Raw genomic sequence first — 21,561 nt, 5'->3', positions numbered from 1 at the left:
TTTCTTAATTTTTAAAATTACTTTTATTGCAGGATAGCTGCTCTGGTGTTGTATTCATCTCTACTCATAACAGAGTGAATCAGCTCTGGGTATACATATATCCTCTTCTTTTTGGAATTTTTTAGAATCTTTTCTTAATAGAGGAATACCACATTTGAAAGTGCATAACTACCTAGCACTTCATTTTCATCTTTTTAAAGTTCTTTTATCTTTGTCACTAATCTATAAACCCTCTCCAATTATCCATTTATATTTGTTCGGTTATCCACAACTTAGTTTTTATTTACTAAGAAAATATTATGTATTAAAAAAAGGTCTTCTGTGCTTGCTTATTTTTTGACAGTCTTGTCAACATATCTGTAATGTTCTAAGACATTGCAATCATATTTCTTTTCTGTCTTCTTCATCCCCTTCATTGTATTTAGCCTCAGATTTGGATTTTATTTTATTTTTTCAGATTTGGATTTTAAAAAGAGGATGAAACTATACCTTGTCCAACTCTCCATTCTTACAGTGCCACCTTAATGAAAGAGTTCATCTCGTTACATGGAGAAACAGACATGATAAGTAAAGATTTTTCCCACATAGAAAAACCAGCACAAGCAGAGTAACTGGACCACGTACAGATTTTAGGGTTATTACTGAGATGTCATGGCTAATGTAATGATGCAAACCATGTGATATAGCAAAGTGGTAGAAAATTCTTAGTCTTTAGGAAAGTGAATATGTGTATTCTCCTTATTACAGCATCTTAGCTTTTCCTAAATAATGCAAGTATCTACCTCACTGTCTAGAACAATAATTGCCATGCAGTGATAGCTCAGTAAATAATCGCTCCCATTATTATTGTTTCCACGAGGTGAAATTTTACCTGTTCTTGAATGTTATTTTCATTATCTGGTCTTTCTTATTGTTCCCCCCCAAAAATAATAGACAGATTCCAGAAGTGCAGTATTTTATCTGTCTTTAATAGTCCTTTAATTAAATGTCTGCTACACTTATGTTAACCTGTATATAGCACACCACTGGGCTTTCCAGGTAGCTCAGTGGTAAAGAATCTGCCTGCCCATGCAGGAGACGCAGGTTTGATCCCTGGGTTGGGAACCCTCCCTGGAGGAGGAAATGGCAACCCACTCCAGTATTCTTGCCTGGGAAATCCCATGGGCAGATGAGCCTGGTGGGCTGCAGTCAATGGGGTCGCAAAAGAGTTTAACACGACTTAGCAACTTAACAACAGTAGCATGTATTAGAGCCAAAATTTCCATGCAGGAATATATCAAGTTTTATCATCTTATATCCTCCATAATTCCTACAACATTATGCACTTCATAGGCTTCCCAGTTGGCTCTAGTGGTAAACAACTTGCCAGCTAATGCAGGAGATGTAAAGAGACATGTGTTCAATCCCTGGATCAGACAGATACGCTGAAGGAGGGCATGGCAACCCACTCCAGTCTTCCTGCCTGAAGAATCCCATGGGCAGAGGAGCCTGGTGGGCTACAGTCCTTAGGCTCACAAAGAGTCAGACAAGACTGAAGCGACATAGTATGAACAGACGCATACAGGCACTTCATAAGTATCTGAGGAAAAATAATGGTAAATTTCCTTCAAGACTTGATGGCATATGAAGGGAGAACATTTGGACTCTTATTCCCTAGACTGTGAATCCATGAATAAGGGATGAGAACGCAATGTTTTCTGCTTCCTGGAAGTAGGGAAATGAAGTCCTTTTGAGATGCTGGCTCCAAAGGGATCTAGATTCACTCATAGGATAAGTGCTCAGCAACTTAAAGGGCTATTATTTCAAATCTGTACCTCCAACAATATGCAAAACCTCTGCAAGGTGTAGGCTTGTCTGTGACTTTGTTATAACTGAACCATGGATAAGAAGTCTGAGCATGATAATGGTCTAACATGATGGTTTGTACTCTTTTATCAGGACAGACTTCCCCTCTGGACACAGTGCCCTGTTGAGTAAGGCAGCTAGTTTTTGGATAAACATGCTTAACCACATTCTCTTGAGCTTTACTTTGCCAAGAGCCTGTTATTCCAATCCTCAGCTTATGCTTGGACTAGAAATCCAAATCTGATTCTTCAGAGAACATCTGTTCAGCCAGCTGTTCACTACTCTTTAAAAGAGAAGCTGAACTATCTCTTTCCTCCTATGATTTCAAGATTGCTGCCTAAGTCTTCATAATCTGATTTGATGCTTACAAATTTATCCATTCATTCATTTATCATTCATTGATTCACTTATGAGTTGATAATTGAAGCCACTACATTCAGAGCCCCCAAAGTTTGCTGGCATCCTGTTAAAAATCAGGGAAGACTGGGGCATACAGTTGCCATCCTTTCTTCCATAACATGGACTTTGCTTCAGGCCAAGGTGTTCCTTCCCATCTAAAATTGTGAGTATCTATAAGCCTTTGACTGTGTGGATCACAATAAACTGTGGAAAATTCTGAAAGAGATGGGAATACCAGACCGCCTGACCTGCCTCTTGAGAAACCTGTATGCAGGTCACGAAGCAACCATTAGAACTGGACATGGAACAACTGACTGGTTCCAAATAGGAAAAGGAGTACGTCAAGGCTGTATATTGTCGCCCTGCTTATTTAACTTATATGCAGAGTACATCATGAGAAATGCTGGGCTGGAGGAAGTACTGGCTGGAATCAAGATTGCTGGGAGAAATATCAATAACCTCAGATATGCTGATGACACCACCCTTATGGCAGAACTTGAAGAAGAACTAAAAAGCCTCTTAATGAAGGTGGAAGAGGAGAGTGAAAAAGTTGGCTTAAAGTTCAACATTCAGAAAACTAAGATCATGGCATCTGGTCCCATCACTCATGGCAAATAGATGGGAAAACAGTGGAAACAGTGGCTGACTTTATTTTTCTGGGCTCCAAAATCACTGCAGATGGTGATTGCAGCAATGAAATTAAAAGATGCTTACTCCTTGGAAGAAAAGTTATGACCAACCTAGACAGTATATAGAAAAGCAGAGACATCACTTTGTCAACAAATGTCTGTCTAGTCACGGCTATGGTTTTTCCAGTGGTCATGTATGGATGTGAGAGTTGGACTATAAAGAAAGCTGAGTGCTGAAGAATTGATGCTTTTGAACTGTGGTGTTGGAGAAGACTCTTGAGAGTCCCTTGGACTGCATGGAGATCCAACCAATCCATCCTAAAGGAGATCAGTCCTGAATATTCATTGGAAGGACTGATGCTGAAGCTGAAACTCCAATACTTTGGCCAGCTGATGCGAAGAGCTGACTCATTGGAAAAGACCCTGATGTTGGGAGGGATTGGGGGCAGGAGGAGAAGGGGACGACAGAGGATGAGATGGTTGGATGGCATCACCGACTCAATAGGCATGGGTTTGAGTAAACTCCGGGAGTTGGTGATGGACAGGGAGACCTGGCATGCTGCGATTCATGGGGTTGCAAAGAGTTAGACACGACTGAGCAACTGAATTGAACTGATAGTAGAGAGCACATTTATAAAACCTTATATCTCCCTCTTACTGGCACCAAGAATGAATGAAAAGCCATTTTGCCTTAGTGGCTTATGTTGGGGCTTCCCAGGTGGCTCAGTGAGTAAAGAACCTGCCTGCAATGCAGGTGATACAGGAGTTGGGGGTTTGATCCCTAGGTCAGGGAAAGCCCCTGGAGGAGGTCATGGCAACCCACTCCAGTATTCTCGCCTGGAGAATCCCATGGACAGAGGAACTTGGTGGGCTATGGTCCATGGTGTCACAAAGAGTCGGGCATGACTGAGGCAACTGAGCAGGTACACATGCAGGCTAACATCGCTTGTGAGCATGCTCAGTTGCTCAATTGTATTGGACTCTTTGTGACCTCATGGCCTGTAGCCCATCAGGCCCATCTGTCCATGGGATTCTCCAGGCAAGAGTACTGGAGAGGGTTGCCATGTCCTCCTCCAGGGGATCTGCCCGACCCAGGGATCAAACCTGTGTCTCCTGCGTTTCCTGCATTGGCAGGCAGATTCTTTACCACTGAGCCACCTGGGAAGCAGACATCACTAAACATTCAACATAATGCAAATGACCTTAGATTCATCTTTCTTTCCTATAGCTAATAGCTAGTTGCTTCACATAGTTGGGGAGTATAGCTCATCAGTCTTCTGTATTCCTTCATGACTCACATCTCACTAGCTGTAAGAAAGGTTCTCATACCACTTTATAGCAGTGCCTGTCCACTAATGCAGAATTTCTGCATCTCTTCTTTGTCATTGCCCCCCATTACTCATTTTTTATTTTGGATTAGCATTGTCCTTGGGCCTCCCTGGTAACTCATCTGGTAAAGAAACCTTGTGGAATGGAAGAGAACCTGGCTCAATTCCTGGTTGAGAAGATCCTCTGGAGAAGGACATAGCAACCCCCTCCAGTATTCTTGCCTGGAAAATATCTGTGGACAGAGGAGCCTGGAGGGCTGCAGTCCGCGGGGTCACAGAGAGTCAGACAGGACTGAGTGACTACGCGCAGCACGGCGTTGTCCTCAGCTGCTGCATTGTTTGAGTGCCACTGCATACCCATCGTGCAGCTTCACCAGAGCAAATAGACTGCAGTCAACTTCCCTGTCCAGCCCACCTCTGCCAGAGTTCCAGGCTGAGAAAATCTGGACTCCATGCATTGTAGCACAAAATCTGCTGCCTCCAGTGCTGCCACACGCCTGCTACAGGGTCACAGACACCGAGCATCCCCCTAAGCTGTAACTCAAGTGACTCGGTATTCCATTCTACCTTCATGCTTATTACCCAGATGCAGAAATTAGGTAACATTTAGCACTTTGTAGTCTAACTGGATGATTATTTAACTTGCTTTATATCTTAACGTGAAGTTCTTTTCATTTATTTTGTTCTCAGTGTTTACATCCCTAATATTTTCTTATTGTAAATGCATAAAATATTCACAAGTAAAAAGGTAGGAATAAAATGAATGATTAAATTCAGCATGAAAAGAGAAAAAATATATCTGCTCAACATATGTAAAAATAGTTCAATCAAACATGTTTTCTTACTAAAAACAAATGATTATAGTGCTCTGCATGAATTTATCCAGAAACTCAATTCAGCTATTATTAAGTTGTGAAATGCCCAAGACATATATTCCAGCAATTTTAGCTTAAATTTTAGCAATAGCTTCATTTAAATCCATTTGTTGGTGCTTTATCACAATCTATGACTATCTTTTACATTCTATGATGCGGAAAAAATTGTTTTTGTATGCTTTTGTTTACCTGTTTTCTTTTTCTTATGATAGTTTGCCCAATGCCTGTCCAACTTAGATTCCTGTCAAAGGTAGAAGTCAGGTACAGTCAAATTCAAAGAAAAATCAAGGCGTTTTTTCTACACGTCCCAACACCAACCATGTAGAGCCATTTTCAAAGGTGTCTTACATATTTCATTGTGAAACTTCATCATTTTTACCTTCCTGACTGGGAATTAACCTATCATTGTTAACCTAGAATTTTATATTCTTGGCTAGTCATGCCAAAAAAAGGAAAACAATGTTAAAGACTGCTTTGTAATCCAAAGGTCATAAAAACACTCTCTATCTTGACTAAAAATTAGTGATTCATAAACTAGTTTATTACCAGAATCATCTGTATAACTTTTAAATATTTAGATGTATCCATGTAAAGAATCAGAAACTCGACTGTCTAGTCTTAGAATTTTTGGAAAACTGTTACAATGAATTTACATTTTTTTTTTAACATTCCAAACCCTTATTCCTCTTGAAGCAGTACTACTTTTCCTCTGAATTATTCTACAAACACAACTCCATCAATCCAGTGGAAGTTGACTTCCTGTTTGTCTGTAGTTCTTTAACCACAGTTGACTCATCCAGGTGAAGGCAACCAGCCCAAACAACACCTTGCCTCTACCTCTCTGTTAGCCCAAGATTATTAACTGACTCAGGTGTGGTCAGCTGGAAGCCTTTGCCAGGACATGGCCGAGTATAGTCTGTACTGATGGCAGGAGCTACAGTGAGGCTCTGATGCCCTAGAGGACCTGTTTCTGAATTCACTTACCTCGGGCTGCCATAACAAAGTACTACAGGCTGCGTGGCTTAACTTTTTTTTTTTCCTTTCATTTTCACACAGTTTTGGAGGCTAAAGTCTGAGATCAAGGTGTGAGAAGGGTCGGTTTCTCCTGGGACTTCTCTTCTTGGCCTGTAGATGGCTGTCTTCTCCCTGTGTCCTCATATGGCCTTCTTTCTGTATTTTTTGTTGTTGTTTTTTGTTCAGTCGCTCAGTCATGTCTAACTCTTTGCGTTCCCATGGACTGCAGCACTCCAGGCTTCCCTGTCCTTCACCATCTCCTGGAGTTTGCCCATGAATCGGTGATGCCATCCAACCATCTCATCCTATGTTGTGTCCTTCTCCTCCTGCCTTCAGTCTTTTTCAGCATATCTGGGTCCAAACTTCCCCTTCCTATCAGGATATTCATCATGTTTGGACTTTGACCTACCTTGATGACATCATGTTTACCTAATTCCCTCTGTAAGGGCCCTATTTCCAAGTTCACTCACACTCTCAAGAACTAGGGTTAGAATGTTAACACGTGAATTTGTGGTGGAGACAATTCAGCCCATCATAGCTTTACCTCGGCTTTCTCTTTCCATTGGTCCAAGAATCATTGCCTGACTCAAGATTAGTCAATTCAAGGCATTTTCCAGGCTATTTCAAGTCAGTCAGAACCTGACAGAGTATGCTGTCTACTGATAGCAGAAGCTGTGGATGGAGGTGCAAAACTCAAGAGGGGCTGTGGGTCTGTTTCCCCACTACAGTGAGGGATGTATGCCTGCTGACAGCCGGAGGAAACCCCAGATAAAAGATGGAGGAAGCAGAGAGTCTCAGAGGTGTTAAAGTCATTGGTCCTCCTCACTCTTGGGTACCAACTAGATCCATCATCTTCTGTACGTCTTTTTTATCCTTTGTCTGGAAATGCTGAGCCAATAAATTTCAATCTGCTTAAAGTTTATTGAGCTAAATGAAAATGATTTGCAGATGATTAAGATATTCTTCAAATTTTAATATCTCTGCTTTAAACTACCCTGTTCCCTGTGCTTGAAAAATGTCAGATGTCATATTCACCTTAAATTTAAGTTTTGAATTTTCCTTTATATTTCTCTTCCACAAGTTTTTCATAGCTCACGTCTTATATACCTAAAAGTGTCAGCTAGGGGACCAAGATTTAGAGTAATTTATGCCCTTTAAAAGATATTTAACTAGCTTTATAATCCCCCATCCATATCCCATCCCTAATAAGTAAGCACATTATTCTTGAAATTTTTCTAACCCTAACTTAGTTTGGTTCTGTAAAATCATTCTATATTCAGTAACCCAACCCTTAACCTAACTTGAATTTTGCTTTGATTTCTGGATCTGAATTATTGTCTTATTGAGTTGCTTAATGCCCAATTTCATTCTTAGCTATAGCTTTACTGTTTTTCAAATATTTGCCTTCCATAGGGATTGAGAAACTTTTATTAGGCTCCCAGCAGTGTCTGTGACCTATCACATATCAACTATAATATGGTTGACTACTTACCTATTTGACCAGTTAAAATCACCCGTCTCAGACGCTCATTTCCATTTTTAGACAGCTCAACTAACACCTGCCATGAAATTCTGGGATTGTCTCTTATTCTTTTATGTTTCTGAAAGTTTTCTTAGACTAAGTGTAAGATTTGACCTTAACTCATTATTCGGACTCCTTCTCTGCCTCCAGGCCAAAGAAATAAGTGTTATTGTTTAGGGTATCTGCCCAAGGTGATGGGTGTATCCAATTTTAGTTTTACATCTTTTTTTCTTTTTTGAAAATAATTGGTTATACATTGAATTCTCAGTTGTGACTGTGCTAAAATAATAAAAGACAGGGAACAAACTTTCACAGATGGAGAAAATAGGCAAGAAATAGTTTTTCCTTGAATTTCACAGATATCAAAAAATAAAGTCATGAAATTATGAGTAAAAATGTAAGCAATTTGTATTGTGATTTTCTTATTTACCATTGAAAATATCAAATTTGTAAATCTTATATTGTTTAGATAACACAAAATTGGATGGGAAAATATGTTAACTATTATCTTTTAAAAGAGCAAAAATAAAACAACAAGGAGGTTTTGTGGTCTGTTAAGGATGTGGTCTGTGGGTAGCCAGGAAATAAAGCTTTCATCCCATTTCAAGAAGCAGCCTCAACCACTGTACTGCCAGGGAACACTGTAGAGCAACTATACTCCAATAAAAATTAAAAAAAAAAAGCAGCAACAACAGCAACAAAAAGGAATAGAATCACAGGTGTAGAAAACAAATTTATGTTTACTAGAGGGTGTGGGGGAAGGGGGAGCAATAAATAAGGAGACTTGGATTGGCGTAACACACTATTCCATATAACATAGATTACTAATAAGAATCTGCCGTATAGCACAGGGAACTCTACTCAATATTCTGCAATGGCCTATATATGGGGGAAAAAAAAAGGACACTGGTTGTAGGTACATGTGAAACTGATTCACTTTGTTGTACACCTGGAACTAACACAATGCTGTAAATCAACTAAACTCCAATAAAAACTTAAAACAAACAAAAAGAAGGAGCAGTCTTTCCTAGTTCCATGTTTATAGAGACCTTGGAATCTCTCAGTCCACTCGTTCTAGGGAGCCTCACACACAGGATCTGAAGAGCTGATCGGGAAACAATGATAAGGACCTTCCTTTGACCTGTGCCAGTTTTGACCCATTTTGAAAGACTAACTTTTTGTCGCTTGCTCTTTTTTGTGTGTGTGTATGCATGCTAGGTCACTTCAGTTGTGTCTGACTGTTTGTGATCCCATAGACTATAGCCCTCCAGGCTCTTCTGTCCATGGAGATTCTCCAGGCAAGAGTACTGGAGTGGGTTTCGGTGCCTTCCTCTAGGGGATCTTCCAGACCCAGGGATTGAACTCACATCTCTTATCGCTCCTGCATTTGCAGGAGAGTTCTTTACCACTAGCACCACCTGGGAAGCCCCATTGTTTTTCTTATGGGTCTATTAAAATAAGTATAGGCACCTAGGTGTACAGATACAATCTCTTTTCTCTAAATGCTCACTTGTTTAAGGAGAGCTTTGAAATACAAGGTGGTGAATGCAGCAAAAGAGGTAGGTGCTGAGTGCAGATGCTCCTGTGAAGATTGAGTACCATTCCTTCTTGAGTGGTTACAAAGGGAAGAGTTTGGGTGCAATTTGTCAAAAAAAGCTTCTCAGAGCAAGTGAAACCATCCGCATGATTTTGAAGGATGAAAAGTAAATGATCTTAGGTGAGAAAATGTAGTCAAAGAAGAAGAAATTACATGGCTAAATGCCAGCTTGATTCAGGATGATTCATTCTAGAAGCCATGAGTAGATCTCAATTGTTGAGGTGTGGAGGACTAAATAAGAGGTGTGAAAAAAGAAAAAAAAAAAGGTGTGGTTGTATTTTGAGGTAGGTTGAGGTTAAGTTACAAGCCTGAAGATAAGATAAACTTGGAATGGTGAAAAGAAAAAAAAAAATGGAGGACTTTACTGGGACTTAAAATGCACCCACAGAGCATTTATGAGCCAGTGAGGGAACTTGAGCAATGAGCGCTATGTTGGATTTCTCTTTTAGAGACATCATTGTGTGGGGCTAGATCAATATGGTAAGTCTTTCTCACCTGATGACAAATAATCTAAGCAGATTGCTATTTCGTGTTGACCCACCTAACATGTAATTTAAATGTCATATAAATAATGAGACAAAATTTTTCATGATGGTTTTATCTTAAAAGCTAAAAGTAACATTGTGAAAAAAAGTTTACTTTGGCTTATATTAAATCACAGTCAGGTTTTATTTTTAAGCTATGTGGGGATTCTTATAAGTAGAAAGGAAACTATAAGCTTTAATACTTACTGCATACTTTTTCTTATAAAATTATATGATGACATATTTTTTGTCCTGAAATGTATATTTGACTTTAATATCATTAACTTCAAAGAAGGCCAAATTTGTAAATATATTTGAGAGTTTTATTACTTTTTCCAAGGTATTTGTCTTAATTCTTTGATATGCACATCATCTTAATCCCTACTGATTATATCTTACATAATTGACGGGCTTCCCTTGTGGTGAAGAATCCACCCGCAATGCTGGAGACCTGGGTTCGATCCCTGGGTTGGGAAGATCCCCTGGAGAAGGGAATAGCTATCTACTCCAGTATTCTGGCCTGGGGAATTCTGGTCGCAAAGAGTCAGACAAGACTAAGCGACTTTCACTTTCACTTTACATAATTGCCAAGTGATCAAAGCCTACTCAATTCTCATTTGAAATGGCTATGTGTATGATTTGTAGTTCTGCTTCCTGACTACACAGAAACTATTGTTGGATTAGAAAAAAAGAAGAAAAAGGAAAAGCATTCCTTTCTAAACACAGTTTTCTCATAATAAAAACATAATTATGATCATCACATGGAGAATGCCACGCCTACAATTGTGCAGTACACAACCTGCCTAACACCTTGTGATTGTATTGACATTTGAGATCTTCTCCAACATTTTCATTTATCCTATTGAATCTTTCTTCTTTTGCAAATTAAGCAACATAATTTTGAAATCAATTTGCATGGTATAATTTATGTCGTATAGCCAGATATTTGCAATTACTGTAAACATGGAAAGATGAATTCTTCAAAGGAGACAATATAAATTATAGAGAAAGAAACTTGTTTAAGCAGATAAAAGCACAGAGAATATATTGATTTTGCAGTTGATTGATCAATAAATATCTTCTGCTGGAAACTTTTACTTCTTTACACAAATCTCTTAAATAAGGCAAATTTCTTAGTGCACATTTATGTAATAGCGATGATCTGAGATAAGGGGAACTGAGAGAAAGAGTCATACTGAAAAACAAAATAAAATATGTAGAATACACTACTTATAAGAGTTGGTTATTTGGTGAATGTGCTAAGAGTAGAAAGGAATATCACATGGGAATCTCAGAGGTTAGGACTTCTGGCTTGGGAACACTGTGTGTATGAATTAATTCTTCATCTTGTTGAGGGTATAAAAGAAGGAGCCAATTTAAAAAGGAAAACAGGATTAGTTCACTTGATACCATAGATTTTCTAGAAGATTTTCCTATCCAGACACAGATATTTAATAAAGACTAAAATGATTAGTTTTAAACTTTGTAGGAATTGTCAAGCTAGGGAAGGAAAGTGGAGAATCATTGGTGTATGGGTGGTCACTGGAAACACTGGAGGGGAAAGTGTTCTTAAAGAGAAGGAGTATAATGATAAAATGCCAAAGAGAGGATGCTGGGAAAGATAGTCTTTATGAAATAAGCAAAGGAAAAGTTCTGGCTGAAAATGAGAAGGAAAACTCAGAAAAGGAATTGAAGGAAGATGAGGCAGGTTTCTGAAATTCAGGTTTTGGAGAAGCCTCCATCCATCCACAGGGAGCACCCGATCCTCAATAGTGTCAAAAGTTACAGGAAGGTCAGGTCAAGGATGAATGATTGAGGAAACTCTCACGTGTGTTTTGGGGTATCTTGGTTTTAGTCACTAAGTCGGGTATGAATCTTGGGACCCCATGGACTGTAGCCTACCATGCATCTCTGTCCATGGGATTTCCCAGGCAAGAATGCTGGAGTGGGTTGCCATTTCCTTCTCCAGGGATCTTTGCAACCCAGGAATCAAACCTGGGTCTCCTGCATTGCAGGCAGATTCTTTACCAACTGAGCTACGAGGGAATCTAAGAGGATCCAATAAACAGCTCTACTTTTCCTTGGCCAGCTGTGAATTGCTTATAAAGAAACAGAACAACAGCAACAAAATAAATGTGTAATTACTAAGAAAGGCTAAGATGAAGGGTGCAGCTTTGTGTGAAAGCTAATCAGACCCTGGAACAGACACGCTGGTCTTCCTGGTGATAAACAACCTAGGGCCAGAGGCAGTCTGCTTACACTGGGGGGATTCCCAGAAAGGATGTGTGCCATGGGGCAGCAGGCAGAAGAACCACTCCCTGTGGCTGTCTTGCTTTCAGAAGGACACATGGAGTCCATAATTCATTGAGGGAGAGTGAGCAGGAGCAGGAACAAGGACAAGAGGGAACTCAGGTAGATGAAAATCAGATCAGCTTTTATTCCTTACTGAGCTGTTGGTGCATGGAAACACTATTCTACATGACTAACATTTCCCAAATTGTCAAAGCAAATTTGCTCGGTCCCACCTTGACTGTCCCAGAGAGGCTGAACTGGCATTGCTGAGTTTGGCCAAGAGGATAGAGAACACCAGAATAAGGGAGGCCTATTTCAAGGGCGCAGGACCCATGCATTTACCTTGGGCTGTTACACTCAGAAGGGCCCTGTCTTGGGATTTAGTGATCTCTGACCACCATCCTGATATTTAAAATAATTTTATCTTTGAATGTATGCTTGGCCTACACTGTCTCCCCACATCCTTAGGGAATATCCTTTGACTCGTGGACTCATCAGTCCTGGCCACCTGGCTTCCCCCTCCTTGCTTCTGCTCAATGGCCAGCTCTTTCTCTGTTGCCCTGGCCTCACCCCACAGGGTCCTGGATTTAGACACAGGGAGGGCAGGCCTGGATCAGACGTGGGTACCCTGTCACATCTTGGGATGATGTCAACTCAAGATCATGTGCCCAATGCACAGTGAGGTCAAGCAAACTAAATTGTCAGAGTTTGAAGCACAGAAAGTTTTACTGCAAGGCCATGCACAAAGATGAGGTAGCTTGTGCCCTAAAAAGCTAGGAACTCCCTGAAGTGTTTTGGCAAAGCATTTTTAAAGGACAGGTTGGAGGGTGGGTTCGCAGGGTACATGATCAGATTGTGCAAAATTCTCTGACTGGCTGATGATGAGGGAACAGAGTGTTTCCCTGTTCTGTCCTCACCTCCAGGAGGCCTGGGGCCCTGTACTCTTGATCATCAAGTAGTCAACATCTTCCATCTGAGGAGGGGAGGAATTCACATCTGCAAAACCACTCAGAATTTGCATCAAATACTACTAGTTAAAGCAGATGATATGGGGGGAGTGGGGAAACCCTGTTCCAGGAAGGCCTCATTAGGGTCCTTCTCATTCACAATGAGAGATGGCTATAGTCTTTTTTTTCCAGGACTGGAAGTGTTTAGTGACTGTGGGTGGAGAGTGATTCTGTTTATCAGTTTTTATCAGAGGGTATACCCCCACTAGAGATGGCAACCATTTGGTGGTCACTCAGCTACAGCTTGGGATGGCAGCCCTGGGAAGGGGAGATTGGATCTGCTTCATCCCCACCCAGAGCATCAGTCCTGCAGCTGTGGGAACAACCCTGAGAGCAGTGTGCTGATCTGAGCATCCTGGGATCACAGGAAAGACCAGGTCCAGGGAGCTTGGGAGGGTCTACACTGGCCCAGTGACTTCATGGTACCCTGTGGTGCTAATAGCAGACCAAAGACACAAGGACAGTTAGCAAGAAAGACCAGAGAAAAAAGAAAATAGTTTTATGTTGAACTGCAAGGAGATCAAGCCAATCAATCCTAAAGGAAATCAACCCTGAATATTCATTGGAAGGACTGATGGCTGATACTGAAGCTCCAATACTTGGGCCACCTGATGTGAAGAGCTGATTCATTGTAAAAGACCCTGATGCTGGGAAAGGCTGAAGGCAATATGAGAAGGGGGCAGCTGAAGATGAGACGTTAGAAAGCATCACTGACCCAATGGACATGAATTTGAGCAAAGACTGGGAGACAGTCAGGTTTCCTTGGTGGCTCAGGTGGTAAAGAATCCGCCTGCAATGCAGGAGAACCAGGTTCAATCCCTGGGTTTGGAAGATGCCCTGGAGAAGGAAATGGGAACCCACTTCAGTTCTTGCCTGGAAAATTCCATGGACAGAGCAGCCTGGTGGGGCTACATACCATGGGGCCACAAAAGAATCGTCTTGACTGAGTGACTAAATAACAACTTCAAACTGCACTCTGCACCTAATTGCTCTGAGGAACAGTAGTGAAGGCTGGTGCGGGTGTGGGGGTGTGGTACTTAGCACTATACTCCTGCTTAGTCACTCAGTCCTGTCTTACTCACTGCGACCCCACGGACTGCAGCCCCCAGGCTCCTCTGTCCATGGGATTATCCAGGCAAGAATACTGGAGTGGGTTGCCAAGCCCTCCTCCAGGGCATCTTTCCAACCCAGGGACTGAACCCAGGTCTCCTGAATTGCAGGAGATGGATTCTTTACCATCTGAGCCACCCAGCCAAAAGATGCCCCTTAAGTCTTTGGAACCTGGAAAGACCTTATCAGGAAGCATTTCCATGATCTTTTGCAAAGTTAAACTTAATCTCAGCGGTTGAGTTTGTTTCACACTTCGGGCAAAATGGTGATGATTAAGGAAGAGTTTCATTTGGTCCAAATGATCCTGGAGAAAGCATCATTTCCCCAGCAATCACCAGCACCAGTGGGGGAGACAATCAATTAAGCAAGACACCAGGTTTCTTCAGGGAGTGGGAGAGAGCTTGAAGTCTGATCAGAGATTCATAACAACCAGAGGACTGGAGTTTTAGGCACTAGCCCTCTTTCCTCGTCGACTCTGTATTTCCTGGAGGATATAAGGCATTTGGAGACACCCGACTCCGCTGGGGAAAAGAGGCAGGATTGAGTTTTCTGAGTCTGGTCTCAGTGAGCATGTGAGAATCCCCGCTTCAGCAGCCGTGGAGTGATTGCAAGCATTGAATCAAGCACTGTTGGGGAACTTGGGAATTATCTGGAACCTAAGAGCCATGGTGGGAAGGAGGGGGGATGACTGTATAATACCTGGGGCTTGGAGCCTGAGCAGCTTGGATATTTATATAAAGGTGACTCTGCGGCCACTCATGCTGTGGTGCATGCATTACTCATTCTTTGATAATAAACCTGGAATTCAGCACTCTAGGGCTCTGTGGGCTCCTTCCTCTTCTATTCCGAGTGATCAGCCCTACTTCCTCTCTCCTGATTTAACTAGCAGGTCAGCCTTTGGGAAAACGGTGTTAAAGGGAGAAATCTGTAAAATGACATATCATTTGGTGTGATTTTATGTCTTTTAAGAGGTCTTGGAAACAGCAGCCTATCTGTCCCCTTGTGTTTAGCTCAATTCTCCAAGCAACAAAATTTTGGAAGCAAACCACTAACACTCTTCAAATGGTTCACTCTCAAAAGAGCACTAGGGATTTCATTCCTCGGACCAACAGAAGAGAGGAAAAATGCCACGGCACTCAGCAGGGCCATTCAACTTTCACCAGCTGAGACAGAGTTAAGCCTTTAGAATTGTTGCCCCCTAAAGGAAAATAAAACCCAAGGAGAGGGAATTAGGATGATCTTGCATCATTAATCAGTCATACGCATTACTGAAAGATGTTGCTTTCTTATTTTGGCTATTAAGTATTACTTTGAGTAATGGCTCCAGAGAGCGAAATGCCAGAACAAAGGCAAAAGGAAATGTGAAAATATCAGGAATTAAAAAAAAAAAATCAGAACTGAGAGGAGTAGATGTTTCCTGCAATAAACTTTAAAAGTCATATTCACACTCACATATATGTATATAAAAGATACATTTAAAGCAGAAGAGAGAATCATCTCTCTTATAAAGTCATTTCTATAATCTGATGATTCTCTCTAGCTTTTTTGACCCCTCCCTGTGTTCTGTAATAATTTATATCAGTGTGTTCAACTTTTATTTTAATCAAATGTAGAGGTTTGTACTCACTCATAATAAAATACATTCTGAAGGATTGCTTTCGGAAATTTTTGCACTTAGCTAGGAGTAGATGTTTCCTTTCCAAATCAGAGGGGGTAGGATTAATATATTGAGATTTTTGTAGCCTAGCAAAATGAGAATGGGGCTGACAAAGCAGAATAGTTTGTCAAATATTTCATGTTTCCATTAGATGAGAATTGGCTCATGTGCCAACACGCAGTGGCGGGGGTGAATGTGGGTGTGAATTATACATTTTGCTTATATAAAAGCTTATTAATTCATGATAGTCTATGTCTTGAATTAAGATCTACTTCCAGGGCTTCCCTGGCGGCTCAGCTGGTAAAGAATCTGCCTGCAATGCGGGAGACCTGGGTTTGATCCCTGAGTTGGGAAGATCCCCTGGAGAAGTAAAAGGCTACCCACTCCAGTATTCTGGCCTGGAGAATTCTGGCCACGAGTCAGACATTACTGAGTGACTTTCACTTTCTTGGCTCTTTAGTTTAGGGATGAACTAATTAGCTGAATTTTTAATTAAGAGGAAGGTGGTGTATGTGATTATTATTTGGCTCTTCCTAAAGACCTTAGGAGACCAGAGCACAAGGCATACGCTTATGCAAAGATGGAAGCAGGGGCACTCACGGGCATTCTCTGTGGGACTGCTGTTGCCTAAATCACAAGTGGTGGATGGCAATGTTGTAAATAACTTGGAAGTTTTGAGGGAAAAATTGTAGTTTGATGAAGTGTTACTGAATATCCTTTGGTACCATCAATCAGACAATACCATAATTATTCAAGTACTAATAATAAGTGCATCTGAGAAAAATATGTGAGAGACTGGGATCTAACAGGTGTACTAAAATCAGTCTGTCTCCTGAGGAGATTAAAAACAGGAAAAAGAATGTTCAGAAGTCATTTTGGATATCTTTATGTTAAATGTGGGCTTCCCTGGTGGCTCAGTGGGATAGAATCCGCCTGCCAATGCAGGAGACACAGGCTTGAGCCCTGGGTCACAAAGATCCCCTGGAGAAGGAAATGGCAACCCTCTCCAGCATTCTTGCCTGGGAAATACCAAAGACAGAGAAACCTGGTGGGCTATAGTCCATGGGGTGGCAAAAAGTTGGACACAACTTATAGACTAAACAACACAAATAAAGTTAATTGCAGTCATTAAAGCTCCCCAAATACTAATGCATTATTTAGGCTCACACCTATGGTAAAAGGGGCTTGCCTGGTGGCTCAGACCGTAAAGGTAAAGAATCTGCCTGCAATGCGGGAGACCTGGGTTTGATCTTTATGGGAAGATCCCTTTGGAGAAGGGAATGGCTACCTACTCCAATATTCTTGCCGGGAGAATCCCACGGACTGTAGCTCACCACGCTGGTCTGTCCAGGGTCACAAAGAGTCAGACATGACTGAGCAACTAACATACTCACACTATGGTAAAATCTTTTGTATTGAGGTACAGTTAGGTAAAGTTGGAGTTAATCACTGTTGGTTCTCATCCCTGGAAGTTCCCTGGGTGAAACCAGACCCTGTACACGGAGGGCAAGGAGACATCAAAGAAAGAGGCAGCCACTCCAATTTGATAGGTGGGAGGTTCAATAAGCAAGGGAGCTTACATAGGAGATTGTCTTAGGCAGCTACAAAATGAGTAGATCTCAGGCCTACTACCCAGAATCTTAACCTTTATATGGAAGCTTTAGCTCTGTTCAGTCGTGTGTTCTGTCCCGATGCTCTCAACAACATCTTACTTTTTAAGGCTGGGTCCGGCTCCTGCTGTGGAAATAGTGGACCCAACGTACCTTCCGAGGACAGGGAATGGGGTGAGGAGCCTTTGATTGGCTTGCCCAGATTTAGCTTACGGATATACTAGGGGTCCTATACTCTAGATGACCTCCTCGAAAAATTACCTGTTTACTTGTCATTTTCAGTTATGCTGCTGAAATTTTCTCTTTCTATCATGGCTCCACCAACTGACACAAGCTGTGTTTTTAAAAATGTTTAAATGTTTATTTATTTTGTTTTTGGCTTTGCTGGGTCTTCGTTGCTGCGTGCAAGCTTTTCTCTAGTTGTGGCGAGAAGGGGCTCCTCTCCAGCTGCGGTGCGCAGGCTTCCCAATCAGCGGTCTCTCCTGCCGTGGAGCACAGGCCTCGGGGCACTCGGCCTTCAGTAGTCGTGGCGTGTGGACTCGGAAGTTCCAGCTCCCAGGGGCCCAGGGCGCTGCCTCAGTAGCCCTGGTGCATGCGTGTAGTTGCCGCTGAGAATGTGAAGTCTTTCCAGATCAGGGATTGAATGTCTCCCGCATTGGCAGTCAGATTCTTTACAACTGAGAACCAAGAAAGCCCCCAAGACTGTATTTTGACTGGGGGGCGGGGGAAGAGAGAGAGAGACAGATTTAGTCTAGGTCAAAGTTCCTCTTGATTTAAGGAGAATTTGGAGTCACATTTACATTTGTACTATAGAGTCATTAACCTGACGACTTTCAAAGTCTACTTTCCACCTCATGGCTATACTACTTCTACTGTTACTTATGTTACTAGGAAGAAAGAGATAAAGGTAAAAATATCAAAATTATCAGTTATTCTAGAAGGTAATTTTTAATTACAGTGTGGTTAGGTAGAAATAGTCTCTTTTCCAAAATCTTCCCCCTAAATTGGAGAATTTAAAAAAAAAATCCCCCTATAGGGTTATTCTACTTATTTGAAGCTGTGGAAAATTCTTGACATTATAGAAGGCTCACAAAGTACAAAATATATTAACACTATGAGGTATTACTAGAAGAATACTTTGATTACTTTTATATTCTTAAAAATCCAAAGTTGAGAGAGCAGAGATATTCCAAATATCTGAGAAATTTTGAGACACAGTTTTAAGCTTTTTATTCAGGCAAAATAGAGCCTGAACAATTTTTATGGAGAAATTGTCTAATATTTTGTGTATGTAGGTCAGTTTCATAAATAAGGGATAGACAATGACACATCTGCTATTGTAGAAGTTCAAATTTTGCTGTTATGTAGGATTTTAATAATAATAATAATAATAATAATAAAAACATTTAAAATCTTAGTTTTACAACTGTGACTTGCTTGAATTAGAAATGTTTAGTCCCTTTAGTTTAATGTAGTCAAATTTAGAATTATTGAAGAAATTAAAACAGAACTCCTGCTTCATTGAACAAATCAAAATATCAGGTCTTAGAGTCAAACTCAGTCTTCTTAATGTTTAGTCTGAATTAATAGATTAATGTCTTGTTAACTCTGGCTGAGCTCCTTGGCACAGAATCATTTCTAAATAGTCAGGTAATTGACATAACAGCTTAAACAAATCTCTTTACCTGAGACAGTTATCTAATCACATCAAGTATCTGGCTTCATCTCTTCTGCTGCATGAGGTCGACTGACTTCCATGTGGCTTTCTGGCTTTTGTGTATTGTGTTTTTTAATTTGCTTCTGTTATAACCAACTGAAGGTAAGAAGGGCACTGAGTTGTGAGCACAGACAACCGTAACTTGCAGAACATTGGCTTCCAGTGTTGGGGACAATTTGAGTTGACTCTGAGCCATCCTGGGACCCAGGTTGGGTGTCTAACTTCCATCTGTGGCCTGTTCTTCATTCCTCAGGGACAGATCAAGGCCCTTCTGCACCTGGCAAGCAATGCAACATTAGAGCTCAGCAGAGAGGAAAATAGGTAATCTTTTTCTTTGAACCCAGCTGGCATTCAACACACTCTTTGAAACAAGAGGACTGATAGCTCTATAATTTTAATCCAGGTTAATATACATTTTAAATAAAACTACAGATAACTGTTCTTCATCCATGCCCATTTCTACTGTATTACTCACTGCTCAAATTTTGCTGCTCATATTTGTTGTGGGAAGTAACAAATATATGTAGTTTCTTGAAATAAGAACTTCGACTCTTGAAACCATTTCTCCTCTGCATGATTCGAATCCTAAAATTAATAATTCTCTCTGCAGTCTCCATATCCCAATTCTTAAGGGTATCAAAAATTTTCATTGCTTGAATTGTAGCCAGCTGGGTTTTAAAAATTTTAATCATGAAGGATTTAGAACAGAAGGGGAATTCTTCCTTATGGGGAAAGCTGAAGTCCTTAGCAGTTGTCAAATGTGGTCCTGTCGCCATGTGAATTTCTAGGGCAAAGCCCCAAGAATGTGTTAAAGCTTGAGCACTATCTGCAACAGAGAAAGTCAAAGAAGCTGTCCATTGAGATCAGTTTGCTCTAGATTCCAGGTCCACCCTTCTCCACAGAGTGGTGGCTGTGTTTGGACCTTTGAATAGGTGTGTGACTCTGGCATTTTCTAGGAGGTGGTGACCCTCAGCTGCTACATCCTTCCTTGCTGGCATTGGCTTATCTGCCACTCACGCTTGCTCTTGACCTCTGACTTCTAGGCAGCTCCCTTTAATCTACTCTCTTCACAGCAATGACTCTTAATCTCAGCTGTAATCTTGGTTTTCTCAGTAGTCACCGTTAACCCCATTTCCCTGAGATCAACATTTCTGAGGGAGGAGGTAGATCCTGACAGTGCTTCTCAGTAAAGCTTTTCAGGTTAATTTGTAGCTCATTGGAGCCTCTACTCACTTATACCCTGCTTCCTTAGAGTGTTAATATTTGTATTTTTTTAACTTTTTAATTTTATATTGGAGTATACTTGAATAACAATGTTGTGATAGTTTCAGGTGCATAGCAGAGTGCCCAGCCATACATATACATGTATTCATTCTCCCCCAAAGTCCTCCCGCAAGCAGACTGCCACATAACATTGAACAGAGCTTCCTGTGCTACATAGTTGGTCCTAGTTGGTTATCCATTTTAATTTTACTTATTTTTAATATAATTTTATATAATAAAATAAATATTATATGATTTTATAATGTATAATTTATATACTTTTATTTATTTACCAGTGGCTATGTATGGATGTGAGAGTTGGACTGTGAAGAAAGCTGAGTGCTGAAGAATTGATGCTTTTGAATTGTGATGTTGGAGAAGACTCTTGAGAGTCCCTTGGACTGCAAGGAGATCCAACCAGTCCATCCTAAAGGAGATCAGTCCTGGGTATTCATTGGAAGGACTGATGCTGAAACTGAAACTCCAGTACTTTGACCACCTGATGCAGAGCTGACTCATTTGAAAAGACCCTGATGCTGGGAAAGATTGAAGGCAGGAGGAGAAGGGGACGACAGAGGATGAGATGGTTGGATGGCATCACCGACTCAATGGACATGGGTTTGGGTAGACTCCGGGAGTTGATGATGGACAGGGAGGCCTGGCGTGCTGCCGTTCATGGGGTTCCAAAGAGTCAGACAGGGCTGAGCAACTGAACTGAACTGAACAGATTAATTTAATTTAATTTAATTTATTTTATTTTTGCTGTGCTGGGTCTCCATTGCTGCACAGGCTTTTCTTTAGTTGTGGTAAGCAGGGGCTACTCTCATTGTGGTTTGTTTGCCTTTCATTGTGGTGGCTTCTCTTGTTTCTGTTCCTGGGTTCTAGAGCACAGGTTCAATAGCTGTGGCCCATGGGCTTAGTTGCTCTGTAGCATGTGGGATCTTCCCAGACCAGAGATCAAACCCGTGTCTCCTGCATTGGCAGGAGGAGGCTTTACCACTAAGCCACCGTGGAAGCCAGGTTACCCATTTTATATACAGCAATGTGTGCATGTGGATCCCAAACCCCCTAACTATCCCTTCCCCCTGACAAGCATATGTTCCTTCTGTAAGCCTGTGAGTCTGTTTCTGTTTTGTAAGTTATTTTGTATCACTTCTTTTTAGATTTCACAC

This window comes from Cervus canadensis, chromosome 6, assembly GCF_019320065.1.
Source record: "Cervus canadensis isolate Bull #8, Minnesota chromosome 6, ASM1932006v1, whole genome shotgun sequence".
In the NCBI taxonomy this organism is placed as follows: domain Eukaryota; kingdom Metazoa; phylum Chordata; class Mammalia; order Artiodactyla; family Cervidae; genus Cervus; species Cervus canadensis.
The sequence above is the reverse complement of the archived record's forward strand: the minus strand, read 5'-3'. Positions refer to the sequence as shown.